The sequence below is a fragment of the Mustela nigripes genome, chromosome 4, assembly GCF_022355385.1.
Source record: "Mustela nigripes isolate SB6536 chromosome 4, MUSNIG.SB6536, whole genome shotgun sequence".
NCBI classification, from domain to species: Eukaryota; Metazoa; Chordata; class Mammalia; order Carnivora; family Mustelidae; genus Mustela; species Mustela nigripes.
In genome coordinates this window covers 152886096-152899020 of record NC_081560.1, presented here as the reverse complement: position 1 = coordinate 152899020, position 12925 = coordinate 152886096, and the positions used below count along the sequence as shown (strand labels likewise).

At 37.5% G+C, this 12925-nt stretch overlaps 1 protein-coding gene and 1 pseudogene across 2 annotated transcripts in view; one reads left to right on the top strand and one right to left on the bottom strand.

Annotated features, from left to right (window-relative positions):
* The window catches only part of ZFAND4 (zinc finger AN1-type containing 4), a 100533-nt gene that overhangs the window by 58260 nt on the left and 29348 nt on the right, over positions 1 to 12925 (bottom strand). The window lies entirely within an intron of this gene.
* Positions 6312 to 6659, top strand: LOC132015297 (large ribosomal subunit protein eL30-like; annotated as a pseudogene).

Genomic DNA, 12925 nt, shown 5'->3' with positions numbered 1-12925 from the left:
TTATGGATTTTTCAATTTTTTTGAGGGAGGCTTGGATGGCTATGTATTTCCCCCTTAGGACCGCCTTTGCTGTATCCCATAGGTTTTGGACCGAAGTGTCTTCATTCTCATTGGTTTCCATGAATTGTTTCAGTTCTTCTTTGATCTCCTCCTTGATCCAAGCATTCTTAAGCAAGGTGGTCTTTAGCTTCCAGGTGTTTGAGTTCCTTCCGAACTTTTCCTTGTGACCGAGCTCCAGTTTCAAAGCATTGTGATCTGAGAATATGCAGGAAATAATCTCAGTCTTTTGGTATCAGTTGAGTCCTGATTTGTGACCCAGCACGTGGTCTATTCCTGAGAAGGTTCCATGTGCACTTGAGAAGAATGAGTATTCTGTTGTTTTAGGGTGGAATTTTCTGTATATATCTATGAGGTCCATCTGGTCCAATGTGTCATTCAATGCTCTTGTTTCTTTATTGATTTTCTGCTTTGATGATCTATTTCTGAGAGAGGCGTGTTAAGATCTCCTACTATTAATGTATTCATATCAATATGACTCTTTATCTTGATTAACAGTTTTCTTATGTAATTGGCTGCTCCCATATTGGGGGCATAGATATTTACAATTGTAAGATCATCTTGGTGGATTGTACCTTGAAGAATTATGTAGTGTCCTTCTGTATCTCTGACAACAGTCTTTAGTTTAAAATATAATTTATCTGATATAAGAATCACTATCCCGGCCTTCTTTTGAGGCCCACTGGCATGAAAGATGCATCTCCATCCCTTCACTTTCAGTCTGGGTGTATCTTTAGGTTCAAAATGGGTCTCTTGCAGACAACATATGGATGGGTCCTGTCATTTTATCATATCTGCAACCCTGTGTCATTTTATGGGCACATTTAGGCCATTCACATTGAGAGGGATTATTGATAGATACGTTTTTATTGACATCATGTTACCTTTTAAGTCTGTCTTTCTGTAGATTGTCTCTATATTTCTGTTCAATGCTATTCTTACAATTTTTCCTCTTTTGTAGAACCCCCCTTAATATTTCTTGCAGTGTCAGCTTGGTGGTTGCATAGTCTTTTAAGCCTTGCCGGTCTTAGAAACTCTTTATCTCTCCATCCATTTTGAATGTCAGTCTTGCTGGATAAAGTATTCTTGGCTGCATGTTCTTCTCATTTAGTGCCCTGAATATATCTTGCCAGCCTTTTCTGGCTTGCCAGGTCTCTGTGGACAGGTCTGACATCATTCTGATGGCTTTCCTCTGTACCTAAGGAGCTTCTTTGTCCTAGCTGCTTTCAAGAAAGTCTGCCTACAATTATAATTCTTCATTCTTTTTTTTTTTTAAAGGTTTTATTTATTTATTTGACAGAGAGAAATCACAAGTAGATGGAGAGGCAGGTAGAGAGAGAAGCAGGCTCCTTGCTGAGCAGAGAGCCCGATGCGGGACTCGATCCCAGGACCCTGAGATCATGACCTGAGCCGAAGGCAGCGGCTTAACCCACTGAGCCACCCAGGCGTCCCCATTCTTTTTTTTTTTTTTAAAGATTTTATTTATTTATTTGACAGAGAGAGATCATAAGTAGGCAGAGAGGCAGAGAGAGAGGAAGGGAAGCAGGCCGCCTGCTGAGCAGAGAGCCCAATATGGGACTCAATCCCAGGACCCCGAGATCATGACCTGAGCCGAAGGCAGCGGCTTAACCCACTGAGCCACCCAGGCACCCATAATTCTTCATTCTTACTATTAGGTGTCTCGATCACCAAGACAGCATGGTACTGGCATAAAAACAGACATAGACCAGTGGAACAGAGTAGAGAGCCCAGATACGGACCCTCAACTCTATGGCCAAATAATCTTCGACAAAACAGGAAAAGATATACAGTGGAAAAGTCTCTTCAATAAATGGTGCTGGTCATCAAAAGAAATGAAATCTTGCCATTTGCGACAACATGGATGGAACTAGAGCGTATCATGCTTAGCAAAATAAGTCAAGCGGAGAAAGACAACTATCATATGGTCTCCCTGATATGAGGAAGTGGTGATGCAACATGGGGGCTTAACTGGGTAGAAGAATCCATGAAACAAGATAAGATTGGGAGGGAGACAAACCATAGTGACTCTTAATCTCACAAAACAAACTGAGGGTTGCTGGGGGGGGGGGGTTGGGAGAAGGGGGGGGGGTTATGGACACGGGGGAGGGTATGTGCTTTGGTGAGTGCTGTGAAGTGTGTAAACCTGGCGATTCACAGACCTGTACCCCTGGGGATAAAAATATATGTTTATGAAAAATAAAAAATTAAAAAAAAATGGTGCTGGGAAGACTGGACAGCTATATGTAGAAGAATTTAACTCAACCATTCTCTTACTCCGTACACAAAGATAAACTCAAATGGATAAAAGACCTCAACGTGAGACAGGAATCCATCAGAACCCTAGAGGAGAACATAAGCAGTAACCTCTTTGTTATCAGCCACAGCAACTTCTTTCAAGATATGTCTCTAAATTCAAAGGAAACCAAAGCAAAGATGAACTTTTGACTTCAAGATGAAAAGCTTCTGCACAGCAAAGGAAACAGTCAAAAAAACAAAGAGGCAACCCACGGAATGGGAGAAGATATTTGCAAATGACAGTACAGACAAAAGATTGATATCCAGGACCTATAAAGAACTCCTCAAACTCAACACATACAAAACAGACAATCATATAAAAAAATGGGCAGAAGATATAAACAGACTTTTCTCCAATGAAGACATGCAAATGGCTATTAGACACATGGAAAAATGTTCATCATCACTAGCCATCAGGGAGATTCAAATTAAAACCACATTGAGAGGGGTGCCTGGGTGGCTCAGTGGGTTAAGCCGCTGCCTTCGGCTCAGGTCATGATCTCAGGGTCCTGGGATCGAGTCTCACATTAGGCTCTCTGCTCAGCAGGGAGCCTGCTTCTCTCTCTCTCTCTCTCTCTGCCTGCCTCTCTGTCTACTTGTGATCTCTCTCAGTCAAACAAATAAATCTTTAAAAAAAGGTTTATCTCACACATTGAGATACCATCTTACCAGTTAGAATGGCCAAAATAAGCAAAACAGGAAACAACATGTGTTGGAGAGAATGTGGAGAAACCCTCTTACACTGTTGGTAGAATGCAAGTTGGTACAGCCACTTTGGAGAACAGTGTGGAGATTCCTCAAGAAATTAAAAATAGAGCTTCCCTATGCCCCTGCAATGGCACTACTGGGTATTTACCCCAAAGATACAGATGTAGTAAAAAGAAGGGCCATCTGTACCCCAACGTTTATAGCAGCAGTGTCCATGGTTGCCAAACTGTGGAAAGAACCAAGATGCCCTTCAACAGATAAATGGGTAAGGAAGATGTGGTCCATATACACTATAGAGTATTATGCCTCCATCAGAAAGGATGAATACCCAACTTTTGTAGCAACATGGATGGAACTGGAAGAGATTATGCTGAGTGAAATAAGTTAAGCAGAGAGTCAATTATCATATGGTTTCACTTATTTTTGGAGCATAGCAAATAGCATGGAGGACAAGGGGAGATGGAGAGGAGAAAGGAGTTGAGGGAAATTGGAAGGGGTGGTGACCCATGAGAGACTATGGACTATGAAAAACAATCTGAGGGTTTTGAAGGGGCGGGGGGTGGGAGTTGGGGGAACCAGGTAGTGGGTATTAGAGAGGGCATGGACTGCATGGAGCACTGGGTGTGGTGCAAAAACAATGAATACTGTTACGCTGAAAAGAAATTTTTTAAAAAATCCAAAAAAAGAAAAAAAAAAGAAAAGATCAAAGAAACTAAGAGCTAATTTCTTTGAAAAGATAAAACATATAAATCTTCAGCCACTCACCAGGAACAGAGGGGACTCAAATAAATAAAATGAGAAATCAAAAAGAAGCTGCAATTGATACCACAGAAATACAAAAGATTAGAGACTACTATGAAGAATTACAAGCCAAAATATGGGACCATGTAGAAAAAAATAGAATAAATAAATATATATATAATATAATAATATAATAATAAATAAATACATAGAATAAATCTCTAGAAACACACAACATACTAAGACTGAATCATGAAGAAAGAAAAAATCAAACAGACCAGTTCTAGTAAGGAGAATTAATCAGCAATCAAAAATCTACCAACATACAAAAGCCCAGGATCAAATGGCTTCACTTGCGAATTCCAGGAAACATTTAAAGAACAGTGAATACTAATCCTTCTCAAACTCTTCCAAAAAATAGTAAGAGGGAACATTTCCAGAACTCATTTTACCAGTCTACAATTACCCTAACACCAAAACCAGACAAGAATACTACAAGAAAATTACAGGATCATATTCCTGATAAACAGAGATGCAAAAATCCTCATAAAATATTAGCAAACCACATTCAACAATACATTAAAAGGATCATATACCATGATTTGTTCCAGAATGCAGGGATGGTTCAATACCCATAAATCAATGTGATACACGCCATTAAAAATTGAATGATTAAAAAAAGGATAAAAATATGATCATTTCAACAGATGCAGAGAAAGCATTTAACAAAATTCAACATCCATTCATATTACTGTCAACAAAGTGGGTCTGCAGAAAATATACCTCAACATCATGAAGAACACATATAACAAGCTCACAATGATCATCATACCAAATGGTGAAAAATGGAAGAATTTTACTCTAAGGTCAGTAACAAGACAAAGATGCCCACTCTTGCCACTTCTATTAAACATAGTACTGAAATTCTGAGTGAGAGCAATTAGGCAAGAAAAAAGAAAAGGTATCCAATTTAGAATGAAAGAAGTATAACTGTTCCTATTTGCAGATGACATATTATGTATTAAAAAACTCTAAAGATGCCACCAAAAAAAAAAAAGCCCTGTTAGAATAAAACAAATTCAGGAAACTTGTGGGATACAAAATCAATCAAAAATAACAGTTCTGTTTCCATACACTAATAATGAACTATCAGAAAGAGAAAATTTTAAAAACCCAATTTACAGGGGCACCTGGGTTGCTCAGTCAGTTAAGTGTCTGCCTTTGGCTCAGGTCATGATCTCAGAGGGGTGGGATCAAGTCCTGCGTCCAGCTCTCTGCTCTGCCCGTTGTCTATTTCTCCCTCTCCTTCTGTGTTCTCTCTCAAATAAATAAATAAAATCTTTTAAAAAGTTAAACAAAATAAAAACCCAATTTACAATTGCATCAAAAAAGAATAAAATACCTAGGGTTGTGTGGGTGGCTGTCAGTTAAGCATTTGCCTTTGGCCCAGGTCATGATCCCAGAGTCCTGGAATTAAGCCCTACATTGGGCTCCCTGCCCCAGGGGGAGCCTGCTTCTTCCTCTCCCTCTGCCTTCAGTTCTCCCTGCTTGTGCACACTCTCTCTTTCTCTTTCTCTATTAAATAAATAAATAAAATATTTTTAAAAAATGAATGAAATATCTAGAAATAAATTTAACTTTGAAGGTTAAAGACCTACACACTGGGGCCCCTGGCTGGCTCAATGGGACTCTTTATCTCAGGGTTGTGAGTTTGAACCCCAGATTGGGTACAGAGATTACTTAAGAATAAAAGCTTTAAAAAAAAAAAAGACCTGTACACTGAAAACAGTAAGACACTGATGAAAGAAACTGGAAAACAAATAAATGGAAAGATATTATGCACACATGGATTTGAAGAATTGTTAAAAAGTTCACTAGATGTTACATGCAACTAATGAATCATTGAAAACCACAACAAAAACTTATGTACTATATTCTGGCTAACTGAGCATAAAAAAAAAGTTCATACTATCCAAGGCAATCTATAGACTTAATGCAATCTCTATGAAATTCCAATCGCTTTTTTTTACACGGAAATGAACAATCCTAATTTTTTTTTTTACAGATTCTATTTATTTATTTGAGAGAGAGAGTGCATGAGCAGGGGGAGGGACAGAGGGAGAGGAAAAGGGAAAAGCAGACTCCTTGCTGAGCACAGAGCCCAACACGGGGCTTTGATCCCAGGACCCCAAGATCACGACTTGAGCCAAAGTCGGGAGCTTAACCACCTGAGCCACCCAGGGACTCCAACAATCTTAAAATTTTTATGAAACCACAATAGACCAGGAATAGCCAAAACAAATCTTGAGAAAGAAGAACAAAGCTGGACACATCAAGCATCCTGAATTCAAATTATAGTACAAAGCTATAGTATTCAAAATAGTATGGTACTGGCATAAAAACTGACACATAAAACAAGAGCATAAAGAGCCCAGATTTTGGCAGCTACTCTTAGTTGGGGCCCACACCTAACGCAGAAAGACAGGAAGATGGTGGCAGCAAAGAAGACAAAAAAGTCTCTGGAGTCGATCAACTCTAGGCTCCAGGTCATTATGAAAGGTGGAAAGTAGGTGCTGGGGTACAAGCAGACTCTGAAAATGATTAGACATGGCAAAGAGAAACTGGTCATCCTCGCCAACAACTGCCCAGCCTTGAGGAAACCTGAAACAGAATACTACACCATGTTGGCCAAAACTGGTGTCCACTACTACAGTGGCAATAATATCAAATTGGGCACAGCATGTGGGAAATACTACAGAGTATGCAGGCTGGCTCTCATTGATCCAGGTGATTCTGATAGCATTAGAAGCATGCCAGAACAGACTGGTGAAAAGTAAACCACGCAGAATTTTTCTTTAATAAAACTGGCCACAGCTTGTTTAAAAAAAAGAGAGAGAGAAAGAGAGAGAATAAAGAGCCCCCAAATAACTCATACACAAAAGGTGAATTAACTTGTGAGAAAGGAGCCAAGAATATGCAACCGGGAAAAAAGTCTTTTCAATAAATGGTGCTGGGAACACTGAATGGCCATATGCCAAAAAATGAAATTGGACCACTATCTTATGAACATAAAATGTGCATCTCTCATAAACAAACATCAACTCAAAATGGATTAAAGACTTGAATATAAGAACTGAAACCATAAAGCTCTTTTTCTTTAAAGACTTTATTTATTTCAGACAGAGAGAGAGAAAGCACCAGGAGGTGGGGCAGACAAAGAGAGAAGCAGGCTCCCAGCTGAGCAGGGAGTCCAATGCAGGATTTGATCCCAGGACCCTGGCATCATGACCTAAGCAGACATTTAACCAACTGAGCCACCCAGACGCCCCTGAAACCATAAAACTCTTAGAAAACATAGTGGGTAAGATCTTTAACAACTGTCTTGGTGATGATTTCTTGGATTTGACACCAAAAGCAAAAATGAATAAATGAGACCACATCAAGCTAAAAAGCTTCTTACACCAAAAGAACCATCAACAAAATGAAAAGGCAACAAAATGAATGGGAGAAAACAATTGCAAATCATATATAAAGGATTAAGATCCAAATATATGTTAAAAATTCATAAAACTCAATAGCAAGAAACCAATTTAATATATGGGCAGAGGGTCTAAATAGAAATTTTTCCAAAGAAGAAATTTAGATAGCCAATAAGTACATGAAAAGGTGCCTGATATCATTAATCATCAGAGGAATGGACATCAAAACCATAGTGAGATATCACCTCACATCTATTAGAATGGCTAGTTATCAAAAAGATAAGTTAAGTGTTGGCAAAACTATGGAGAAAAGGAGACCCTTGTGCACTGTTGGTGGGAATGTAAATTGGTGCAGCCACTATGGAAAAAAGTGTGAAGTTTCCTCAAAAAAATAAAACTAGAAAGAACTACCATATGATCCAGCAATTTCACTTCTCGGTATTTATCAAAAGAAAATTAAACCACTGGGGTGACTGGGTGGCTCCGTGGGTTGGGCCTCTGCTTTCAGCTCGGGTCATGATCTCAGGGTCCTGGGATTGAGCCCCCGCATCTAGCTCTCTGCTCAGTGGGGAGACTGCTTCTCCTTCCTCCTCTTTCTCTCTCTCTGCCTGCCTCTCTAGTTATGTGATCCCTCTCTCTGTCAAATAAACAAATAAAATCTTAAAAAAAAAAAGAAAAGAAAAGAGAAAGTGAAACCACTATCTCAAAAAGGCACCTGCACCCGCATGTTCACTGAAGCATTAGTAGCCAAGGCATGAAAACAACCTAAATGTCCAAGGATGGATAAATATATAAAGAAAATGTGCTATGGAGGACATGGGGAGTTAGAGAGGAGAAGGGAGTTGGGGGAAATTGGAAGGGGAGGTGAACCATGAGAGACTATGGACTCTGAAACACAATCAGGGTTTTGAAGGGGCGGGAGGTGGGAGGTCGGGGTACCAGGTGGTGGATATTATAGAGGGCACGGATTGCATGGAGCACTGGGTGTGGTGCAAAAATAATGAATACTGTTATGCTGAAAATAAAAAATAAATTAAAAAAAAAAAGAAAATGTGCTATGTATTATAAAATACCTATTATTTAGCCATAAAAAAAGGAATTCCTAGTATTTGTGACAAGACTGATTAACCTCAAGAGCATTATACTAAGTGAAATAAGTCAGAGAAAAACAAATCATGTATGGTATTACTTGTGGAATTTTTAGAAAACCAAACTTAAAGATACAGAAAACAGATGGATATTTTCCAGAGACTTTGTCTAAGGAGTATGCAAAATGGGTGAAAGTGGTCAAAAGCACTTTTGAGAAGTCCAGTGTACTTACATAATGTACAGTATCGTGGCTATAGTTAACCATACTGTATTGTATACTTGAAAGCTGTTCAGAGAATATCTTTTTTTTAAAGAGAGAATATCTTGGGGCGCTTGTGTGGCTCAGTCGTTAAGCGTCTGTCTTTGTCTCAGGTCATGATCCTAGGGTCCTAGAATGGAGCCCCACATCAGGCTCTCCGCTCAGTGGGAAGCCTGCTTCTCACTATCCCACTCCCTCTGCTTGTGTTCCCTCTCTCGCTGTATCTCTCTCTGTCAAATAAGTAAGTAAAATATTCAAAAATAAAGAAAGAACATCTTAAGAGCTCTTATCAGAAGAAAAAATATTGTAACTATGTATGGTGATGGATATTAAGTAAATTTTACTGTGGTACTCATCTTGTAATATATACATATATTAAATTTTAAATTACTGTTATACATCTAAAATTAATACAATGTGATACGTCAATTAAATTTCAATTAACAATTATTTTTTTAAATGACAGCAAAAGCACAAGCAATAAAAGAAGAAAACCTAAGTTGGACTTCATGAAATTAAAAGTTTTTATTTTTTTAAATGACAGCAAAAGCACAAGCAACAAAAGAAGAAAACCTAAGTTGGACTTCATGAAATTAAAAGTTTTGAACATCAAAGGCATTAAAAGGAGGGCCCGTGATGTGATGACCACTAGCTGTTAATACGCAGCTAATGAATCACTGACTGCCACATCAAAAACTAGTGATGAACTGTATGTTGGGTAACTGAATTTAAATTTTTTTTAAAAGCCTGCAATAAATAAATAAATACATAAAGGATGTCATCAAGAAAAGTAAGAAGAAAATCCACAAAAGCAAATATTTTCTCCTGTTCTGTGGTTTGTCTTTTCATGAAGGTTTAGCATCTAAAATATATAACCAACTATTGTAACAATACGACAAAAGAACATGTAATTCAACTTAAAGATATGCAAAGGATTTGGCTAAAGCTTCCCCAAGATGATGGGCAATAAACACAAAAGACACCTACTTAACATCTTTAGTCATCAGAGAAATGCAAATCAAAACCACAATGAGGTATCACTAGTTATAATAAAAATTTGGAAAATAAAAGGCATTGTTGAGGATATGGAAAGAGAAATTCTCACCCACTGCTGCTGACAATGTAAAATGGTGCAGCCACTATGAAAAAGCTCAGCAGTTCCTCCAGTTGTTAAAGATAAAACTATCATATGATCTAGTAACTCCGCTCTTAGGCTTATACCCAAGTGAACAGAAAACACATGTTCACATATAGATTTGTACATAACTGTACATTACAGCATTAATTCATAATAGCCAAAACTTAGAAATCAATTAAATATCTACCAACTGATAAAATGTTTAAAATGTATAGTATATGATGACATACAAGTGAGACATTAAAAAGGAATAAAGTACAACTTGGATGCACGCTGAAAACATGCTAAGTGAAAGAAGCCACATACGGTGTAATTCCATTTATAGAAATGTCCTGAATGGGCAGATCCACACAGACAGGCAGATTAGCAGATGCCAGGGTGGGCTGAGTATAGAGGTAAACTGGAAAGTACGAGGCTACTTTTTTTGAGAGTGATAGAAATTTTCTGAAATCAGGGAGTGGTGATTAATGCAAAATATTGTGAATGTTAAAACAGTGCATTATACACATCAAAATGGTGAATTTTATGTTACATGAGTTTTACCTCAACTTTCAAATGTAAAAAAGTGAAATACAAACATCTCAAACATACAGGGGGGCCTGGGTGGCTCAGTGAGTTAAGCCTCTGCCTTGGGCTCGGGTCACAATCTCAGGGTCCTAGGATCAGGCCTTGTGTTGGGCTCTCTGCTTAACAGGGAGCCCGCTTCCCCCTCTCTCTCTGCCTGCCTCTCTGCCTACTTGTGATCTCTCTCTCTGTTAAATAAATAAATAAAATCTTTAAATAAAAAAAATCTCAGACATACAAAAGCAGAAAAATTCATTACCAGCAAACCTACACTAAAACAAATGTTAAAGAAGTCCTTAAGGAAAAAGAAAAATACTACATTAAAATTTGGATCCACGTAAAGGAATAACAAGCATCATAAACAGTAACTCAGTATTTTTGCTTATTTTTTAAACATTTTTAAAAATAATTTTTCAAGTGTAAGTACCAATGTGTTGTGGGATTTATAACTTTCATAAAAGATGCATGACAATAATAGCATCAAGGCCAGGATGAGAGAAGTGGAAGTATTATATTGTAAGGTTTGTATAAGACATGTAAAATGGCATAATAACACTCAAAGAATGATAAGTTAAAGATGTATACTACAGAACACCAAGCAACACCTAAAATATCAAGATAAAGTATTATAGCTGATATGCCAACAAAGGGGAATAAAATGAAATTATAACAAATAATCCAGAACAAAGATGGAAAAAAGGAGTAAAGAACAGATTTAACAATAGAAGCCAATAAAACGACAAAGTAAAACCTAAGCACATCTATAAACATTTTAAATGATCTAAAAACTGCACTTTAAAGGCAGGGGTAGATTGGATTAATCAATAATAATAAAAGAAAAACAAGATTCAATTACATGTTGCCTATAAGGAATAGCCACCTTGAATATAAAGACACAAATAGATTAAAAGTAAAAGAACAAAAAAAAAAGATATTTTTTGTTGGCCACAAATCAAAAGAAATCTGGGGTAGATTTCAGGGCATACACAATTACCAAGAATAAAGGAGGTAAGTCATTTCATAATGATGGGAGTCAATGAAATAAGGAGGACATAAAATCCTAAAGTATATGTACCTAATAACAGTTTCAAAATACATAATGCAAAAGCTGAAAGAATTGGAAGGAGAAAAAGACAAAGCCACAATTATAGTTGGGAGTTTTATATACCTCTCTCCCAAATGGCTGCCAGAACAAGTAGATAGATAATTAATAAGAACATAGTAAAACAAAACACTATCACCAATACTGAACTGATTGAAATTTACAAAAGACTCCACCAATCAAAAGAATATTCATTTTTCTTCTCAAGTGCACAATAACATTTACCAAGACAGACCATACTAAGGACCATAAAACAAGTTTCTACAAATTTAAAAGAATTCATGTTTTGTAGTGGAATTAATTTATTAATCAGTAACAAAGATTTCTAAATATTCTCCAAATTTTTAGAAACTAAACAACATATTTCTAAATAACCCACAGATTAAAAAAAATCAAAGGAGAATTAAAAAAGAATTTGAACTGAATGGAAATACAATATAACAAAATATATGGGAGGACAATAAGGCACTACTTGGAAAGTTAAGACACTAAATTCTGGTATTTTTTTTTTTAAGATTTATTTATTTGAGAGAGAGAGAAAGTGCACACACGTGAACAGAGGGAGGGGTGGAGAGAGAGGGAAAGAGAGAATCCCAAGCAGACTTTACTAAGTGCAGAGTCCAGTGGTGGGCTGGATCCCAAGACTTGGAGATCATGACCTGAGCTGAAACCAAGAGTTGGATGCTCAACCAACTGAACCACTCAGAAGCCCCATAAATATCAATATTTCATAAAAAATGTTTCATAACAACGATCTCATTCTCTTTATTAGAAAAAGCAAATTAAACCCAAAGTAAGCATAAACATAATAAAAATCAAAACAGAAATAGATGAAATAGAAAACAAAAAAAATCAATGCAAGTAAAATCCAATTTTTTTAAGTAGGCTCTAGTTTTTTAAGTAGGCCCCCAGTGTGGAGCCTGAACTCACCACCCCAAGACCAAGAGTCACATGCACCACCAACTGACCCAGCCAGGTGCCCCAAATATCTCTTGAAGAAATTGATTAAGATTGATAAAAACTGGTTTTTAAGGGCACCTGGGTGGCTCAGTCATTTAGGTGGCTGATTCGATTTTGGCTCAGGTCATGGTCTTGGGGGCCCAGATCAAGCCCCAAGTCAGGCCCCATACTCAGTGGGGAGTCTGCTGAAGTATTCTCTCTGCCCCTCCCCACACTTTTTCTCTCTAAAATAAATAAGTAAATCTTTTTTAAAAACTTGATTTTTAGAAAGAGAATATACAAATAACCAGTATTAGGAATGAGAATGGTGACATCACTACAGATTCTACAACTACTGAAAGGAAATAAGGGAGTATTATAAACCCTATGCCAATAAAATTCAACAGATGAGCAAAATCCTTTAAAGATTCAAGCTACCTGAGCTCACTCAAGAATGTAAAGAACTGGGGCGCCTGGGTGGCTCAGTGGGTTAAGCCGCTGCCTTCGGCTCAGGTCATGATCTCAGAGTCCTG